The sequence below is a fragment of the Budorcas taxicolor genome, chromosome 9, assembly GCF_023091745.1.
Source record: "Budorcas taxicolor isolate Tak-1 chromosome 9, Takin1.1, whole genome shotgun sequence".
Classification (NCBI taxonomy): Eukaryota; Metazoa; Chordata; class Mammalia; order Artiodactyla; family Bovidae; genus Budorcas; species Budorcas taxicolor.
The window spans coordinates 78,129,225-78,148,521 of NC_068918.1; the positions used below are offsets into that span (position 1 = coordinate 78,129,225).

General features: G+C 46.9%; 1 pseudogene; it reads right to left on the reverse strand.

The window, feature by feature from the left end:
- Nucleotides 1-2,439: 2,439 nt before the first annotated feature.
- On the reverse strand, nt 2,440-12,970 carry LOC128053157 (homeobox protein NANOG-like; annotated as a pseudogene).
- Nucleotides 12,971-19,297: the final 6,327 nt, after the last annotated feature.

Below are 19,297 nucleotides of genomic sequence, written 5' to 3' on the forward strand. Positions count from 1 at the left end.
CTTTCTGCCATAAGGGTGGTGTCATCTGCATATCTGAGGTTATTGTTATTTCTCCTGGCAATCTTGATTCCAGCTTGTGCTTCACTGAGCCCAGTATTTTGCATGATGTACTCTGCATATAAGTTAAATAAGCAGGGTGACAATATACATCCTTGACTAACTCCTTTCCCAATCTGGAACCAGTCGATTGTTCCATGTCTGGTTCTAACTGTTTCTTCTTGACCTACGTACAGATTTCTCACGAGGCAGGTCAAGTGGTCTGGTATTCCCATCTGTTTAAAAATTTTCCACAGTTTATTGTGATCCACACAGTCAAAGGCTTTGGCATAGTCAATGAAGCACAAGTAGATGTTTTTCTGGAATTTTCTTCATTTTTCTATAATCCAGTAGATGTTGGCAATTTAATTTCTGGTTCCTCTGCCTTTTCTAAATCCAGTCTGAACATCTGGGAGTTCACAGTTCACGTACCATTGAAGCCTGGCTTGGAGAATTTTGAGCATTACTTTGCTAGCGTGTGGAATGAGTGCAATGGTTTGATAGTTTGAACATTCTTTAGCATTGCCTTTCTTTGGAATTGGAATGAAAACTGACCTTTTCCAGTGTGGCCATGGCTGAGTTTTCCGAATTTGCTGGCATATTGAGTTCAGTACTTTGACAACTCCAATAATTTGTCCACCTGATGCAAAGAGCTGACTCATTGGAAAAGACCCTGATGCTGGGAAAGATTGAAGGCAGGAGGAGAAGGGGATGACAGAAGATGAGATGGTTGAATGGCATCACTGACTCAATGGACATGAGTTGGAGTAAACTCTGGGAGGTGGTGATGGATAAGAAGGCCTGGCAGAGAAGGCGATATCATCCCACTCCAGTACTCTTGCCTAGAAAATCCCATGGATGGAGGAGCCTGGTAGGCTGCAGTCCATGGGGTCGCTAAGAGTCAAACACGACTGAGTGACTTCCCTTTCACTTTTCACTTTCATCTGTTGGAAAAGGAAATGGCAACCCACTCCAGTATTCTTGCCTGGAGAATCCCAGGGATAGGGGAGCCTGGCGGGCTGCCGTCTATGGGGTCACACAGAGTCGGACACGATTGAAGTGACTTAGCAGCAGCAGGGAGGCCTGGAGTGCTGTGGTCCATGGGGTTGCAAAGAGTTGGACACAACTGCGCGACTGAACTGAACTGAGCTGACTTTGACAACATCATCTTTTAGATTTGAAATATCTCATCTGGAATTCTGTCTCCTCCACTAGCTTTGTTTGTAGCAATGATTCCTAAGGCCCACTTGACTTCACATTCCAGGATGTCTGGCTCTAGGTGAGTGATCACACCTTCGTGGTTATCTGGGTCATGAAGATCTTTTTTGTATATTTCTTCTGTGTTTTCTTGCCACCTCTCCTTAATATCTTCTGCTTCTGTTAGGTACATACCATTTCTGTACTTTATTGTGCCTATCTTTACATGAAATGTTTCCTTGGTATCTCTAATATTCTTAAAGAGATCTCTAGTCTTTCCCATTCTATTGTTTTCCTCTATTTCTTTGCATTGATCACTTACGAAGGCTTTCTTATCTCTCCTTGCTATTTTTTGGAACTCTGCACTCAGGCGGATATATCTTTTCTTTTCTTCTTTGCCTTTCATTTCTTTCCTCAGCTATTTGTAAGGCCTCCTCAGACAACCATTTTGCCTTTTTGGATTTCTTCTTCTTGGGGATGGTTTTGATCCCTGCCTCCTATACAATGTCTTGAACTTCTGTCCACAGTTCTTCAGGCACTCTGTCTATCAGATCTAGTCCCTTGAATCTATTTGCCACCTCCACTGTATGATTGTAAGGGATTTGATTTAGGTCATACCCGAATGGTCTAGTGGTTTTTACTACTTTCTTCAGTTTCAGTCTGAGTTTTGCAGTAAGAAGTTCATGATCTGAGCCACAATCAGCTCCTGGTGTTGTTTTTGCTGACTGTATAGAGCTTCTCCATCTTCAGCTGCAAAGAATATAATCAATCTGATTTTGGTGTTGACCATCTGGTGATGCTCATGTGTAGAGTTGTCTCTTGTGTATGTTAATTATTAAGTCCCGTCCAACTTTTTTGCGACTGTATGGACTGTAGTCTGCCAGGCTCCTCTGTCCATGGGATTTTCTAGGCAAGAATACTGGAGTGGGTTGCCATTTCTCTCTTCAGGGGATCTTCCCAACCGAGGGCTTGAACTAGTGTCTCCTGCACTGGCAGATGGGTCCTTTACCACTGAGTCACCTGGGACTTTCCAAGGTAGAAAGGTACAAAATTTTAAACGAAGAAAAATTCTAGAGAATACAGTCACTGCTTATATTAAAGATATAATAATATAGCTATCTATAAAAATCCTGACTCTGCATTTATAGAGTAATTTGGGGATAAATCCATGATTTGCTGCTGGGAACTCAAATGCTTAGCAGTTTGCTATATTACATTATAGCTTTCTTCAGCAGTCTCCAAAGTGCCTTCCAAATCGCTGACAGGACAGTTTTGCTGGCCCTGGCTCTGGGGTGGCAGGAATTCCTCGATATGTTTGTTGAACTGATTGTTCCAAGTCTGGCTCTTCCAGGCTTGGGGATACCAGCTCTGACTCTTTCTGGGGTGGTTGCTTCAAGACCGACTGTTCCAGCTCTGGCTGCTCCCAGGTGGGATATCCTTGGTCCGTTCACTCTGTATAGGCAAGTTTCCAGAAGAGGTTACCAAGCAGTCCTCTGCCAGAAATAGAAACCCAGGAATTCTGTGGCCCTGAGTCACAGAGTCACTTGTTTTTCTGGTTCTGGAACCAGGGCTTCACTTGTTTGTAGCTAAGTTTCAGGATATTGGAAAGTTCTTGCATCTGCTGGAGGCTGATTCCTGCCTCTGAAGTCTGTCGTTGAGCACAGACACCTGGGTCTGAGTGAACATGGTTCTGATCTTCTGTTTCTTACCTGGGACCTTCTCTTCCTTCTTCGCTGCACTTTTCTCGGCAGGTATGGGCAATAGTTTTACTCTGGGGCTTGTGGAAGAATCAGGACTGTCCAGTCTCCTTGTCGAGGGTCTCAGCAGATGACCCTTGCAAAGACACCTGGTTTCCTTCAGGCCCAGAAATTTCAGACATTGGTGAAGAGACCCTGGAATTGGATGCTTTGGGGCCAAGCAGGCTGGGTCCACACTCATGTTGAAGCAGAGAGAGAAAAAACCTGTGAGCTAGATGGTAGGAAGAGTTCAGGCTTAAGAACCTAGGTAGAAGAGCTTAGAGAAAGGTGAAGACCTCCAGGTGTAAAAGAATTAAGAAGATGGAATGAATGGAATCAACTGTCAGATAACAGGAGCCAACCAGCCCAATCTAGAGAAAGGAAAAAAAAAGTCTTGATTCTTAAATGAGGTCATACTCTCCAGCAGGCAGGGGTCCCTCCCTTGCCTGCCCTCCTGTCTTCACCCAGAGTACCTGCTGCCCTCCTAATAATGACTGTGACCAAATTGAGATCACGTGAGAGATGCTTGCTGAGATGATCCAGTGGAGTTTATGACTCTACCATAAAGTGGATGGTGGAGGTGTGTGATATTGTTGAAAACGAAATAGAAGATAAAAATCCTTGTCTTTACCTCTATTCTGAGCAGATGTTGTTCCCAGATGCTGTTGTCTTCAGTTTAATAAAAATATTTTGTTGTTGTTTAGCCAATAAGTGGTGTCTGACTCTTTGTGACCCCAAGGACTACAGTCCATCAGGTTCCTCTGTCCACGGGATTCCCCAGCAAGAATACTGCAGTGGGTTGACATTTCCTTCTCCAGGGGATCTTTCTGACCCAGGGATCGAACCAGTGTCTCATACACATGTCTCCTGCATAGTAGGCGAATTCTTTACTGCCAAACCACCAATAAAAATACTGTTGTTTAGTCACTCAGTCATGACTGACTCTTTGTGACCCCATGGACTGCAGCCAGGCCTCCCTGTCCCTCACCATCTCCTGAAGTTTGCCCAAGTTCATGTCCATTGCATCGATGGTGCCATCCAGCCATCTCATCCTCTGATGCCTTTTTCTGTTTCTGCCCTCCATCTTTCCCAGCATCAGGTATTAATAAAAATATTAGTTCTTTGCAAATGTACTGCTCCTCCACCACAAGTAGCCACTATTTTCTGACTAGAAACTGAGGGAGAGAAGCAGTTCACCCCTGGGCCTGGGGGAGGCATCAGTAGGTAAAGGCAGGTGACCCCCGCTGGCACGTGTCCCCAGGCAGCTATTCTTTTGTGGCATTTCCAAGCTAAAAGAAAAAAAGTTTGACAGGAAATGACAGAGGGTGTCAGTTTCTTCCCTGTCCCTGCCCTTTTTTGGTTCCCTTACAACCTCCCTCCCCTTCCCCCATCCTCACTGGTGTCTCCATTTAACCCCTGATGTGCTGTAGACACATCCACATGGGTGGCTGAGGACTTCCCCAGGGAACATGCTGATGCCAGTACAGTAGCCCTAACACATATTGGGGAGGGGGTCAGCCGTGTGAAGAGGAGAGTGCCAAGTGACTCAAGAGACAGAAAGCACATGATCCTGAGTCCCGCAGTTAACCACTGAGCTGAAAAAACAAAAACCGTCTGGTGGGAAGTAAACATGATATGATCAGTTGTAGGGTGGCCTCTTGTCAAGATAAAGTCCTTGTATGGGGCCTGGGAGGATGCCAGGAGTAGAAGACTCTGGAAGTAGAGAATTCCTGGAGTCAATGCTGTGGGTGGGGTGGAGTGTTTCCCAGGAACTTGGCTCAGGCTCCTGAGCCCTGTTTCCCCTGAAACTGCTTCCGCTGCTGCTAGAAAGAGTTCAGGACACATGTGCCCGTGGGTATCTAAGGGTGGGGCTGGTGGGGGGCGGTGGGTCTCTCTGTGCAGGTTCCTTGCTTCCTGCCTGAGCTGCTGGACAGAGCTGGGGGAGAGCTGGGAAAATCTGGGATGGGGGGTGGTAAGAGGAAAGACAGGAAGGGGAGGAGGAAGGTGAAGGGAGAAGAAAGGACTAGGGAGTGATTAGGGGACAGTGAGGGGGACCCAGCCTGGAGAGGGGCACAGCAGAGTGCTCCTGGTAGAGGGTTCGCTCCCTGCCCCTCCCCGCTGTCCCCCCCTTCCTTCTGAGTCATTTCCACCTCCCATCTTTGCTCCACACTGCCCATCCCTTGCCACAAACCCCTCTCGACCTCCCCACCTCTGTTCAGTGTCTCACACTCTTCTCTTCTCACACAAAAAACCACTTCCGTTGGTGTCCCCACTCCCAGCTGTTGCACCCCCAGGAGTCCCTCCCCGTGAGCTTTGTAGGCAGGAAAGGACTGAAGGGAAGACAATTGCTCAGAGGCTCCAGGCTGATTGGAAACTGAAGGAGGGAATGCAGCTCAGCCCCGGGGCCTGGGGGAGGCGTCAGCAGGTGAAGGCTGGTGACCCCAGCTGACACCTGTCCCCAGGCAGCTATTCTTGTGTGGCATTTCCAAGCTAAAAGAAAAAAGATTGAAAGGAAGTGACCTGGGGGTGTCAGTTTCTTTACTATCCCTGCCCATTTTGGCTCCCTTACAACTTCAGTTCCAGGTCCAGGCCAGGAATAAGCCTGTTAATTTATTCCAAAGTCCAGGCCAAGGAAAGGCGAGTCATAGGAAGTCAGTCGTTATGGCAACCGCTCCAACAGCAGCCATCACCCACCTTGGCCCCATACTCCCCATCCATGTTTCTTCTCCCAGCCCCAACCGTCACAGACACCAGCCCCCTCAGACTCCACACTGCCCTCCATCACCCACACTCCACCCTGACTCTCCAGCTCCACACACTCATACACCCCTCATACACTCCATGCTTCTCATTTATACTCCTTCCACCCTTGTGCACAGAAGCCCTTGAGAAATTTTCCATGCACGTCTCCTCACACCCTCTCCCCACTTTGCACACCCTCACCCCCCACCACACACTCTCTTTCACACACAAGTGCCTGCTTGCCTGCCCTCCACACTCTCCACTCTCTGCCAAGACACACTGGGCTCCCCTCCCACAGGGACCCTGGCTTCCTCACACTGTACACACTGCTTCACACAAATTCCACACAGAACGCTCCCATCTGCATCCACTGCCATCCAGAAAATTCCCCCTCACAGGCATTTCCCTTCACTGTCTCTCTCCTCTCTGGGCCCCCCCCTCCGGGCCCTCTGCATACGCATACTGTCCACTCCCCTTCTGTCCCAGGCTCAGCTGTCCACAGTCACACACACACACACACACACACACACGCACACACAACATGAAACACCCAACGTCCTGACATACTAATGAGTTGTAGTTGCTCCCCTCACGCCCAACACACTCTCCCCAGTGGTCCCTCACTCTCTTCACACTTACCTTCCTCATCACAAATAAGTGTGTCACTGCCACACACACTCCTCTCTTCTGCCCTTCTCCTCTCAGGCACAACCCCCTTTCTATCTCTCTCTCTCTCTCTCTCACACACACACACACACACACTCATACTCTGATGAGTCCTCCCCCAAGACAGGGGGCCCTGCAGCAGTCTCAGAGCCCACACAGAGCTTGGGGTGGTTCTGGGGAGAAGCTGGCTGCCAGGACTCTGTCCCAGGGCTGAGCCAGGAATTTTAGGTCTCTACCAGTCAGTCCTAAACTAAATCAACCCTGGATATTCATTGGAAGGACTGAAGCTGAAGCTGAAGCTCCAATACTTTGGCCACCTGATACAAAGAACTGACTCATTGCAAAAGACCCTGATGCTGGGAAAGATTGAGGGTGGGGCAACAGAGGATGAGATGGCTGGATGGCATCACTGACTCAATGGACATGAGTCTGAGCAAACTCTAGAAGATAGCGGAGGACAGGGATGGCTGGCGTGCTGCAGTCCATGGGGTCACAAAGAGTTGGACATGACTTAGTGACCCAACAACAACCTGGATCCTACCCAAAACGGTGCTTTCTCTTTTTTACTGCTCCAGCCCCACACCTAAAGGAACTCACCAAATGCACTCCTACTAGCGTACAGCCCTGAGACCCCAGGAATAGTCACATTCATGTATTAATCAACCTAAAATTAATTTTTGTATATTGTGCCAAATAGAAATTCCTTCTTATTTACATCATTAACCAGTTATCCCTTTCCTGTGTACTGATCAGCACACCCTTCACTGGTATTTCTTGCCACACCTACTAGATGTCAAGTTTCTAGATATCCCTGGGTCAATTTCTTTGCTCTTTTCTAAAACTGGTCTCCTGTCTGCATTATAACTCACCAACTACCATTTGGTGTTGGGAATGCAGCTCAAGAAGATGCCGGCTGGGTTGGAAGTGAAGTCCTTTCATAAAAATTACCAGACTCAACAGCTGAAAACAATCAAAATTTATTCTTTTGCAGCTGTGGAAAATAGAAGTCTGAAATAATTTGTGTCCTTGATTACAGGAGTTTTAATAAAAACTTGTGATTCTCATCAGAAAAGAAAAATGTACAGCATCTTCATAATTGAGTTAACTGATTTTATTCCAGACAGGAGAAAACTTCCAATTTGTCTAGATATTAGTGAAAACTGAGATATTAATTTTTTGTTGAAATGTGACACCCCTACAGTTTAGTGCACAAATCTCAGCATCTCAGTCAGTCAGTTCAGTTGCTCTTTGAGACCCCATGGACCGCAGCATGCCAGGACTCCCTGTCCATCACCAACTCCCGGAGTTCACCCAAATTCATGTCCATTGAGTTGGTGATGCCATCCAACCATCTCATCCTCTGGCATCCCCTTTTCCTCCTGCCTTCAATCTTTCCCAGCATCAGGGTCTTTTCAAATGAGTCAGCTCTTCACATCAGGTGGCCAAAGGATTGGAGTTTCAGCTTCAACATCAGTCTTTCCAATGACCACCCAGAACTGATCTCCTTTAGGATGGACTGGTTGGATCTCCTTGCAGTCCAAGGGAATCTCAAGAGTCTTCTCCAACACCACAGTTCAGAAGCATCAATTCTTCAGTGCTCAGCTTTCTTTATAGTCCAGCTCTCACATCTATACATGACCACTGGAAAATCCATAGCCTTGACTAGATGGACTTTGTTGACAAAGTAATGTCTCTGCTTTTGAATATGCTGTCTCGGTTGGTCATAACTTTCCTTCCAAGGAGTAAGCGTCTTTGAATTTCATGGCTGCAATCACCATTTGCAGTGATTTTGGAGCCCAGAAAAAAAAAATCAGCCACTGTTTCCATTGTTTCCCCATCTATTTGCCATGAAGTGATGGGACCAGATGCCATGATCTTCGTTTTCAGAATGTTGAGCTTTAAGCCAACTTTTTCACTCTCCTTTTTTACTCTCAAGAGGAGTTTTAGTTCTTCTTCACTTTCTGCCATAAGGGTGGTGTCATCTGCATACCTGACGTTATTGAGATTTCTCCCAGAGATCTTGATTCCAGCTTGTGCTTCTTCCAGCCCAGCGTTTCTCATGATGTATTCTGCATAGAAGTTAAATAAGCAGGGTGACAATACACAGCCTTGACGCACTCCTTTTCCTATTTGGAAACAGTCTGTTGTTCCATGTCCAGTTCTAACTGTTGCTTCCTGGCCTGCATACAGATTTCTCAAGAGGCAGGTCCGGTGGTCTGGTATTCCCATCTCTTTCAGAATTTTCCACAGTTTCTTGTGATCCACACAGTCAAAGGCTTTGGCATAGTCAATAAAGCAGAAATAGATGTTTTTATGGAACTCTCTTGCTTTTTCCATGGTGCAGCGGATGTTGGCAATTTGATCTCTGGTTCCTCTGCCTTTTCTAAAACCAGCTTGAACATCAGGAAGTTCACGGCTTATGTATTGCTGAAGCCTGGCTTGGAGAATTTTAAGCATCACTTAATAGCATGTGAGATGAGTGCAATTGTGCAGTAGTTTGAGCATTCTATGGCATTGCCTTTCTTTGGGATTGGAATGAAAACTGACCTTTTCCAGTCCTGTGGCCACTGCTGAGTTTTCCAAATTTGCTGGCATATCGAGTGCAGCACTTTCACAGCATCATCTTAGAGGATTTGAAAAAAGCTCAACTGGAATTCCATCACCTCCACTAGCTTTGTTCATAGTGATGCCTCCTAAGGCCCACTTGATATCACATTCCAGGATGTCTGGCTCTAGGTGAGTGATCACACCATTGTGATTATCTTGGTCATGAAGATCTTTTTTGTACAGTTCTTCTGTGTATTTTTGCCACTTCTTCTTAATATCTTCTGCTTCTGTTAGGTCCATACCATTTCTGTCCTTTATCAAGCCCATCTTTGCATGAAATATTCCCTTGGTATTTCTCATTTTCTTGAAGAGATCTCTAGTCTTTCCCATTCTGTTGTTTTCCTCTATTTCTTTGCATTGATCACTGAAGAAGGCTTTCTTATCTCTCCTTGCTATTCTTCAAAACTCTGCATTCAAATGGGTATATCTTTCCTTTTCTCCTTTGCTTTTCTCTTCTCTTCTTTTCCCAGCTATTTGTAAGGCCTCCTCAGACAGCCATTTTGCTTTTTGGCATTTCTTTTTCTTGGGGATAGTCTTGATTCTTGTCTCCTGTACATAGTCACGAACCTCCGACCATAGTTCATCAGGCACTCTATTTATCAGATCTAGTCCCTTAGATCTATTTCTCACTTCCACTGTATAATCATAAGGGATTTGAATTAGGTCATACCTGAATGTGCTAGTGGTTTTCCCTACTTTCTTCAGTTTAAGTCTGAATTTGGCAATAAGGAGTTCATGATCTGAGCCACAGTCAGCTCCTTGTCTTGTTTTTGCTGACTGTATAGAGCTTCTCCATCTTTGGCTGCAAAGAATATAATCAATCTGATTTCAGTGTCGACCATCTGGTGATGTCCATGTATAGAGTCTTCTCTTGTGTTGTTGGGAGAGGGTGTTTGCTATGACCAGTGCATTCTCTTGGTAGAACTCTATTAGCCTTTGCCCTGCTTCATTCTGTACTCTAAGGCCAATTTGCCTGATACTCCAGGTGTTTCTTAATTTCCTACTCTTGCGTTCCAGTCCCCTATAATGAAAAGGACATCTTTTTTGGGTGTTCGTTCTAAAAGGTCTTGTAGGTCTTCATAGAACTGTTCAGCTTCTTCAGTGTTCCTGGTCGGGGCATAGACTTGGATTACCATGATATTGAATGGTTTGCCTTGGAATCGAATAGAGATCATTCTGTCATTTTTGAGACTGCATCCAAGTACTGCATTTTGGACTCTTTTGTTGACTATGATGGCTACTCCATTTCTTCTAAGGGATTCCTGCCCACAGTAGTAGATATAAAGGTCATCTGAGTTAAATTCACCCATTCCAGTCCATTTTAGTTTGCTGATTCCAAGAATGAGAGATGTTCACTCTAGTCATCTCCTGTTTGACCACTTCCAACTTGCCTTGATTCATGGACCTGACATTCCAGGTTCCTATGCAATATTGCTCTTTACAGCATCGAACCTTGCTTCTATCACCAGTCCCATCCACAACTGGGTGTTGTTTTTGCTTTGGCTCCATCCCTTCCTTCTTTCTCTAGTTATTTCTCCACTGATCTCCAGTAGCATGTAGGGCACCTATGGACCTGGGGAGTTCATCTTTCAGTGTCCTGTCTTTTTGCCTTTTCCTACTGTTCATGGGGTTCTCAAGGCAAGAATACTGAAGTGGCTTGCCATACCCTTCTGCAGTGGACCACATTCTGTCAGACCTCTCCACTATGACCCGCTCATCTTGGGTGGCCCCACCTGGCATGGTTTGGTTTCACTGAGTTAGACAAGGCTGTGGTCTGTGAGATCAGATTGGCTAGTTGTCTGTGATTGTGGTTTCCGTCTGTCTGCCCTTTCACACCCTCTCTCAGTGCCTACTGTCTCACTTGGGTTTCTCTTACCTGGGAAGTGGGGTATCTCTTCACAGCTGCTCCAGCAAAGCACAGCCGCTGCTCCTTACCATGGATGTGGGGTACCACCTCTTGGCTATTTAATCAATAGAAATTGATAAGAGGCCAGATGAGAAATTCAGGCTAGGTTTTATTGGTGTTCCTGAAACTAGGGTCTCACTGCTTCCCGCTCAAAAGCCATTAAAGAGGTCATGTTGATGGAAAGGAAAGTTTGCCTTATTTTGGATGCCACGAACGGTGGAGGGGAAGGGGGTAGGGGATTTCCATGGTGGCTCAGTGGTAAAGAATCTGCCCAGAATCCAGCCATCAATGCAGGAGGTGTGGGTTCAATCCTTGCCTCCAAAAGATTCCTTGCAGAAGGAAATAGCAACCCACCCCAGTATTTTTGCCTGGAAAATCCCATGGACAGAGGAGTCTGGCAGGCTACAGTCCATGGGGTCACAAAGAGTCATGCGCTTAGCAACTAAACAACAATGGAGGTTAGGGCATCTCCATCTGTCCAAAGGCTGACTCCACCCAACTGTCAATCAGTGGGCAAGAACTTTTATAGACAGAAGGAGGGGGCTGCATGCAGAAACAGCACAGTCAGCTCTGACAGTCATCTCCAAATTGGTCATGGATGGTCTGACCAGAGTCATCTTGATTGTATCAAGTTCAATTAATCTTTGGTTCCATGGTTGGTTTGTTCTCATCTCCTTGAGGACAATTCTTGGAATTGTGGCAGCTTATATCATGGCTACAGTCTGGTCATCATGTAGCTAATTTCTTCCAACTGGTGGGAATTTATGTATCTATAAGACAGCTCACAGGATAGAGCTCAGAATATTATCAACAGCCCTTGAGAAGGACTTCACAGTCCCTGACTACGCTTAATGACTACATTATTCTTATTTGGTCTCTGTTGACTATTTTCCTTAGTTTCTTCATTTTCTCACTTCTCTGATTAAGCTTAGTGTGTGGCTAAAGCTTTTCCATGGACAAAAGGCAGGCTGAGGACATGGTGGGGCAAGGACCGTAGGGTCCCGCTCTGTTTCATCGGAATTCTTGCTACAGTTTGAGGGAAGGGAAACAAGTTCCCTCGCTCGATCCCAAGGGGGACATGCTGGTCCCTTATGTGGGGTGAGGGTGGGGGTAGATCCTTGGGTGAGGCAGAAGGGGTGGCTTAGGTGGTCTGCCCACCCCGTTGGTGGTGCTGTGTGTCAGTTTATACTCACTACTTTGCTTTTGCTCCCAGCACCTCAGTAGTGGGAGTTGGGGCTTGATCTTTTTGCATCTTGTTGCTCATAATTGTCCCAACTGTGCATGCATGCAGCACTTTTTCTCCCTTTATAGTGTCTTTGCATTTTGATGCCTGATGAGACCTTAGTCCAGGTCCCAGCCTGTCTCAGGTGTGCCAGAAGCAGGAGGAGAAGAGGGAATTCTGGCTTGGACTCCCCGGTCATAAACTTTCCCACGGTCTATACTCAACACCCAGAAAATGAGTTCTCAGAATAACTGAACCCCCTTCCATCTGATTTCATCAATATAGTTAATTGGAAGAACTGCTGTATGGAGTTAATTTCACAGTGTGTAGTGAATTAACTTCTCATCCAGACATCTAAAAGTGGTTCTGGCTACGTGCCATCCTTGTGGGATGAACTGAGGAAAGAGTCACTGAACTCAATTACTGTGCTCCATGGTTCAGATGAAGAGTGTGGTTGGCACAGAGAGAGATCCTGGCCACACTGTGTGAGGAGATGGTCAACAGGGGCAGCTGCTGTCTCTGTGGCTGCCAAGTTCCCATTTCTCAGCAAGAGTCCGATAAATATTTATTGACTGAATACATGTTCAGTTACTGCTTGTTCTCCAGTGTTAATGAATATGTTATCAGTCCAGGATCATTAATAGATGGTAAAATTCTGTGCTGAAATGTTGTCAGGGGACAGGATATTCCTGTTTTATAATAGAGGAATATTACGATATTCCTATTATTATTACTGTTTTATATTAGAGGAATATCCCTCTATTCTAACACAGAAATGAAGTTTCAACCCACATGTTTTTTTTTGTCTGTGCAAATATCAGAATCAAATTCACCTTTTAGTTTTACCATCATCGTCATCGTGATCACTTGCTAGTCTGTATCTTATTGACATTCTGGAGACTTTGGTTTGACCTCCTTTATCCTCACTATTGAGGACTTTTTCTTCTTTAGGTGAGTTGCTGTGTGGTTTCCACTGGCTTTTTTTGAGAAGTGTGACCAGGATAACCTTAATATTTCTTTTAGCTTGACTAAACTTGAGATGAAGCTTGAGCTCATTCCCAGCTCTAGGCCTCTAACTTCCCTTTTCTTAGAACATTTTATTGCAAAATCTTGTCCTCACTTTTTCTCTTACCAGTTTTACAACTCAGGCCTGTTTTCTCCAGGCCCTGGGAGCCATCTGTTTCTTTCTTTCTCTTAAGGTGACTTATTAAGGCCATTTATTACTTAAATGTGCTAGCACACTCTATGACCAAGCCCACCCAGATGAAAGGAAGAATGAGAAACTAAGACAAGCTATACACCTAGTGGAAAAGGAATCAGTGAAGGATACTGATTTGCCAGTCTATGTGACGTGAGCTTTCCTACTGGGTATTATCTGATAAGCTCTAACTTCCTTTGCTGCTGTTGCTGCTGTTTAGCCCCCAAGTCATGTCCCACTCTTTGAGACCTCATGGACTGTAGCCAGCTAGGCTCCTATGTCCAAGGGATTTCCCAGGGAAGAATACTGGAGTGGCATCTGTTTACAGATTTTTGTTTTTTTGGTTGCCCTGGTCCTGTGTTTCTGCATGCAAGCTTTCTCCTGCTGCAGCTAGCAGGGGCTCCTCTCTAGTGGCGGTGCTTGGGCTTCTCACTGAGGTGGCTTTTCTTGCTGTGGAGCACTGGCCTGAGGCATGTGGGGTTCAGTGGTCACGGTATTGGGTTCGGCAGTTATGGCCTGCAGGCTCTAGAGTGTGGGCCTTGGGAGCCATCTCTTTGAATCTGAAGTATTAAAGGAGATAGTGCTGGCATCTCCCAGTCTCTGTAGGAGGGTAGGAGCCTATATTTGGCTCCCAAGTAGCTCAGCTGGTAAAGAATCCACCTGCAAGGCAGGAGACCCTGGTTCGATTCCTGGGTTGGGAAGATCCCTTGGAGGTGGGCCTGGCAACTCACTCCAGTATTCTTGCCTGGAGAATCCCTGTGGACAGAGGAGCCTGGAGGGCTATAGCACGTGGAGTCGCAAAGAGTCAGACAGGACTGAGCGACTAGGCACAGCACAGCACAGGAGCCTATACTAGTCGGCTGGTCCTGCCATACAGAGGACCACAGACTGGATGGCTTACACAACAAACACAGGCTTTTCTACAGTTCTGTAGGGAGGAAGTCCAAGATCATGGTGCTGGAAGGTTTGTATCTTCCTAAGATCAATGTATCTTATTTCTTGATGCATTTCAAACTTGAAGACAATACAACATTTGCCTCAAACACTTCATCACGTAGTTCAGTAACGAATGGTCTTTTCTGCCTTTGAATCTGTACTCTGTTTCCCCATGTCACCTTGAACTTCTAATTTAATGAATACTGCTGCATTTTCTTTAATGGACTGTATTAATTTTTTAGTTTTAATATTTAAAGGTTAAGGTTTAAAAGTTAGTTTCCCCTGATAGAAATTAAGATGCATCATTTTCATTTTCTGGCTGTGCCATGAGGCATGTAGGGTCTTGTTCCTTAACCAGGGATCGAAACCCCACCCCTAGAGTCTAAGCATGGAGTCTTTACCACTGGACCACCAGGGAAGCCCCCCGATCCACCATTTTTTATATATATATATATATATATATATATATATATATGTTTATATATATATATTATAAATATATTTTATATTTACCTTTTATCTCAGTAAGAGATAAATGATCGCTAAAGGGAGTCTCCCCAGCTGCATAAATAGTACAAATTGAAGAGCTCCGGTCCATGGATGGAAATGAAGAAAGAACATAAGATAAAAATAGACATCGGGAATCAAGACAGCCTTTCATTACCGTCCCTTTTGGTTGGTATTGTTAGTGTTAGTCCTGTTCAGAATGATCATCTCCAATACATTTTTAGGGGATATATCAACCAGGCTCCCCTCTAATTCTCAGAAAACGATAGGGACCTCAGCTCCAGAATTCTCCCACAGGACTCATGAACGTGATGTTAGCAAGATCACAGTCATAGGAGAGAAAAACCTCTCCCTCCACCTGGCCTTGAACCTCACACCATGGCTGTCCAGGTCTGGGCTGAGGACTGATGGTGAAATTATAGGAAAGAGAGTGAGCATGTGTGAAGGCAAAACAGTGAGGGTGAGGTTGGGAGAAAAAGACCCTTAGGTCTCCTCCCCCAGTTATGTGAAGCGGAGTAGGGCTGCAGGGCTGGGCTGACAGAGCAGGACGGCCCCACCTGCCCCACCCCCGAGCCCAGCAAGAGTTCCCAGCCCATATTCAGGCTAGAAGCCTCTAAGGGGAAACCTGGGCGGCGCCTGTCGGCGGAGGGACGGCCCAGGCAGTCAGCTCATAGGCGGCGGAGGTCCAGACCGCAGATGCCGGCTAGCGAAAGAGGACCACAGGTTCTGACTTGGCAGCCTCGCACTCTTGCAAAACTGGGATCCAGGTGGCAAAGGGAGAGATGGGTGACTCCAAGAGCAGTCTTGTCTTCCTCGTTTTGCTTCTGATTGTCTTGTTCAGCGGGACGTCCAGCGGTGAGTTCCGGATGAACCTGCGGGGGAACGCGAGGAGGTTGGATGGGTGCTGACCCGAAAAGGGGATGGGGGTGGTGTCCGCGGGGGTTCGCGAAACTTCTTGCATGGTGTCGCCGCCGCCGCCTCCTCTTTCCCTTCCCTCGGCCCCTTTTCTCCTTGGAGGCTCCTCCCGGCTTCTTGCCGGCTCTCCGGGCCAGAACAGGGGTGCCTTGGGTGAAGCAGTAATGCCGGGAGTTTGGAAGGTGACGCTGGGAGAAGAGGGCGGCCGGGACCCGGCAGGAAATGAGGTGAAACCCCCCAAGGGTCCAGCCCGACCCTGCAAAGTGGGAGCCCTGGAGCCGGGCGGTTTGGGACCAGTCGGCCTTCCCGGGGTGAAGGGACCCAGATCCACCCCACAAAGCACACCCTCCCGCCCCGACCTGTGCAACAGAGACCCTTCTGGTCCCTCCATCTCCTGGCCCTTGAAGGACCCGCGCTCTTTCCCGGCGGTAAGTTATAAACGCAGAGCGGACCCGGGTGCCCAGGCGGCGGGCCGGCGGCGCACTCCCGGCTTAAACGTGCTTGAGTTGCTGTTGTCCGAGCCGCAGCTGCTGGCTCCACCCCGGTCCCCGGGCTCCAAGGCGCGGCTCCGTCCGTGTTCCCTGGGCTCCACCCCCGGCCCCAAGGCTCCACCCCAGGACCCCGAGGCTCCGCTGCGCGGCTCCCCTGGTGATCCCCGGGCTCCGCGGCGCAGTTCCTTCCCCGTTCCTGGGCTCCCCTGCGCGGCTCCACCCCGGACTCCGGGCGCGGGTGCGAGCCTCTACCTGTGCAGGGACCACGTGCGCTGGCCCATTGGTCTAGATGCAGAACTTTTTTTATTAGAGAATTGATCTTATTGGGCACCACGTCTATCCTTTAACCTGTTAGTACCCAGCGAAACAGATGTCCTGCCTTTCACGTGGCCTGCAGAGTCCAAGTTGAATATAAGCAGGTTTCCAAGTAGACAATTTCGTGGACCTTCCCCTGTTCAGCATTTCTGCTTGGTGGGGGTGGGGGTGCGAGGGGCACGGGGTGGGGGGATTTCCAGGCACTGTATCAGTGATTTGGCTCTAGCTTTCCTTTTCTGCAAAGTAGATGATGAGGTTATGATACTAAATGCAGTGCTACACTGACAGGATTAGTCTGTCTATTGTCAGTATTAGTATTGACAATAAGTTCTTCAAAAACTTCCCTGCTTCAAAAATTTGAAAGGAAGGAAAATGTGCTACGAAATGTGATGGCTTGTCCTGGGCCTCAGATTCAGAGGAGAAGCCCAGTTCCAGCAGCTGGCCCAGTGTCTCACAGGGCTCCATACAGCCCAGGGGGTCCTGTGTCTGACTGTCCTCTCACAGTCCCCCAGCGTCAGGGGGAAGGTGCCTGCTGAAGCCCGCTTGGAGCCAGGCAGCCACATACATCACCCAGCACCGCAGAAGCACATTGTCTTCCAGAACACGGTGCCTTAGGAAAGCCATAGCATCTGAACTTTCTAAGACAGACTTAGGGATGTGGGATATTTTCTAGATATCACCTTCATTAGGTTGAACTGAAAGTGTTTGTATAACTTTTGTGACCAAGAGATTTTTAAACAGTGTCATAAAATAAATAGGTTTTAAGATTCTTTCAACCCAAATACTGGGACTAGCTTCGGGCCAAGTGCTTTTTAGTTTCTGCCTCATCAGAGTAATGAAGTTGATTCACCCTTGAATGGGCCGTGAGTAGTTGCTCACTCCTGTCTGACTCCTTGAGACCCCATGGGCTATACAGTCCGTGGAATTCTCCAGGACTGAATACTGGAGTGGATAGCCTTTCCCGTCTCTAGGGGATCTTCCCAAGCCAGGGACTGAACCCAGGTCTTCCACATTGCAGGTGGATTCTGTACCATCTAAGGCACCAGGGAAGCTCAAGAATACTGGAGTGGGTAGCCTCTCCATTTTCCAGGGGATCTTTCTGACCCAGGAATTGAGCTGGGGTCTCCTGCATTGCAGGTGGATTCATTACCTGCTGAGCCACCAGGGAAACCCTTAAGTTTCTTTCTTCTTCTTTTTTTAATATTTATCACTAGTCTTGGGAATTATTTGTCTATAAGATGAAATACTTTGTCTTAGGAAAAGAAAAATGAAAAAATGCTCTCACCTTGTACAAGAAAACGCAGTGTTGGAGGAAGAAAACTTAAAAGCTAGAAGGAAAAAAAAGAGAAAAATACAATAGAAACAGAAAGTACTCTTTCATGGAAAGTTGCCTTTAAAAATTTTTTTTAATACAGAGGAGTTCTGCCTTCTTACTTTGGGGAAAGTAGGAGAGGAATTTACTGAAACATCTTAAATTTGGCAGATCCTAGCATTTCTCAGTGCCAGAAGTGGGTTTGGTCAGGTCAATAGTAAATAATGCCTTTTACTATGCACAGAATGGGTGCCTGAGTTGTGTTGCGTAGGAAAAAAAAAAAAGTAAACAGATTTTGTGCTTCAAGGCTGGCTTAAGTATAAAATGGATTTTTAAAAACACTTGAAAAAATTAAAGGATTCAATTTATTTTTTTTTTTTTAAATTACATATGCATCATGAGGAAGGCGTTCAATGCCTAGCCACTGATCAGCACCTCCCTGGAGTCAAAGCTCCTCCCAGACAGCTCAGGCTGTTACTAGTTGAAGCTGGTTATGACCCAGATCCTACCACCTATGAAGGTAACAAGTGGTTGAAAAGGACAAGTTGGTTTGCTCAGGAGCCCCGGGAAAATAGTGGCCTAATGTCCTCAGACCGCCTCCAAATTTCCAGGTTAGAAAGAGGGCAGAGGTGGCTGCTGTAGGGCGCATCAGCGTCTTGAGCACAGTCAGGGTGGTTGGCACAAGGCGAACGTTTGAGCACCACCAAGCTTATGGTTTCAACCAGTCTAGGGGTCTGCGTGCTTGCAGCCAGCAGTTTTTATGTGCTGGGGGTCTGCTTCCTGTAGAAGCAACTTGAGGCTTGTGTCAGCTCTTTGTTGTCTTTCAGGGAACTGGGAATTTCACGACACTGCTCTGTGGCTGCCCACAGTCTAAATTGTTACCAGTTTCCCAGCCTAAGGAGTATTCCTTTCTCCATCTTTACATGTTCTAATCCTTAACTCTTAAACCACCATTTTGAGACTCACAGGAGGCCTGGCTGACTAAAACTTTTCTACAAACAAAACGCAGACAGATACCATAGGGGCGGGTCTTTCCCACTAAGGCGCCCTAGGGCCCTTTTGGTTATAAGACCATTTATTACCCATTTTTCCATGATCCCAAGAAGCTCAGGGCCTCCAACAGCTTCCTGTCTCTTGAAGAGAGTCTAAACATGCCCTCTCTCAACTGGCATCTTATCCCTTTGTCTGATAACTCACCCAGCAAACCCCTCCGACCTGGCCCCCAGGACCTAACTTAGGAGGGACGGGAACAGGGTTTCCCAGAGTGTGACACAGGGCTCGAGGGTGAGGCTGGGCATCCCCACTTCTACCCTTTGCTCCCACATTCATACTGTCTAGGAATTGGGACACCGTCAGCAGTGCCACCCCACTCCAGTACTCTTGCCTGGAAAATCCCATGGCTGGAGGAGCCTGGTAGGCTGCAGTCCATGGGGTCGCTAACGACTGAGCGACTTCACTTTCACTTTTCACTTGCATGCATTGGAGAAGGAAATGGCAACCCACTCCAGTGT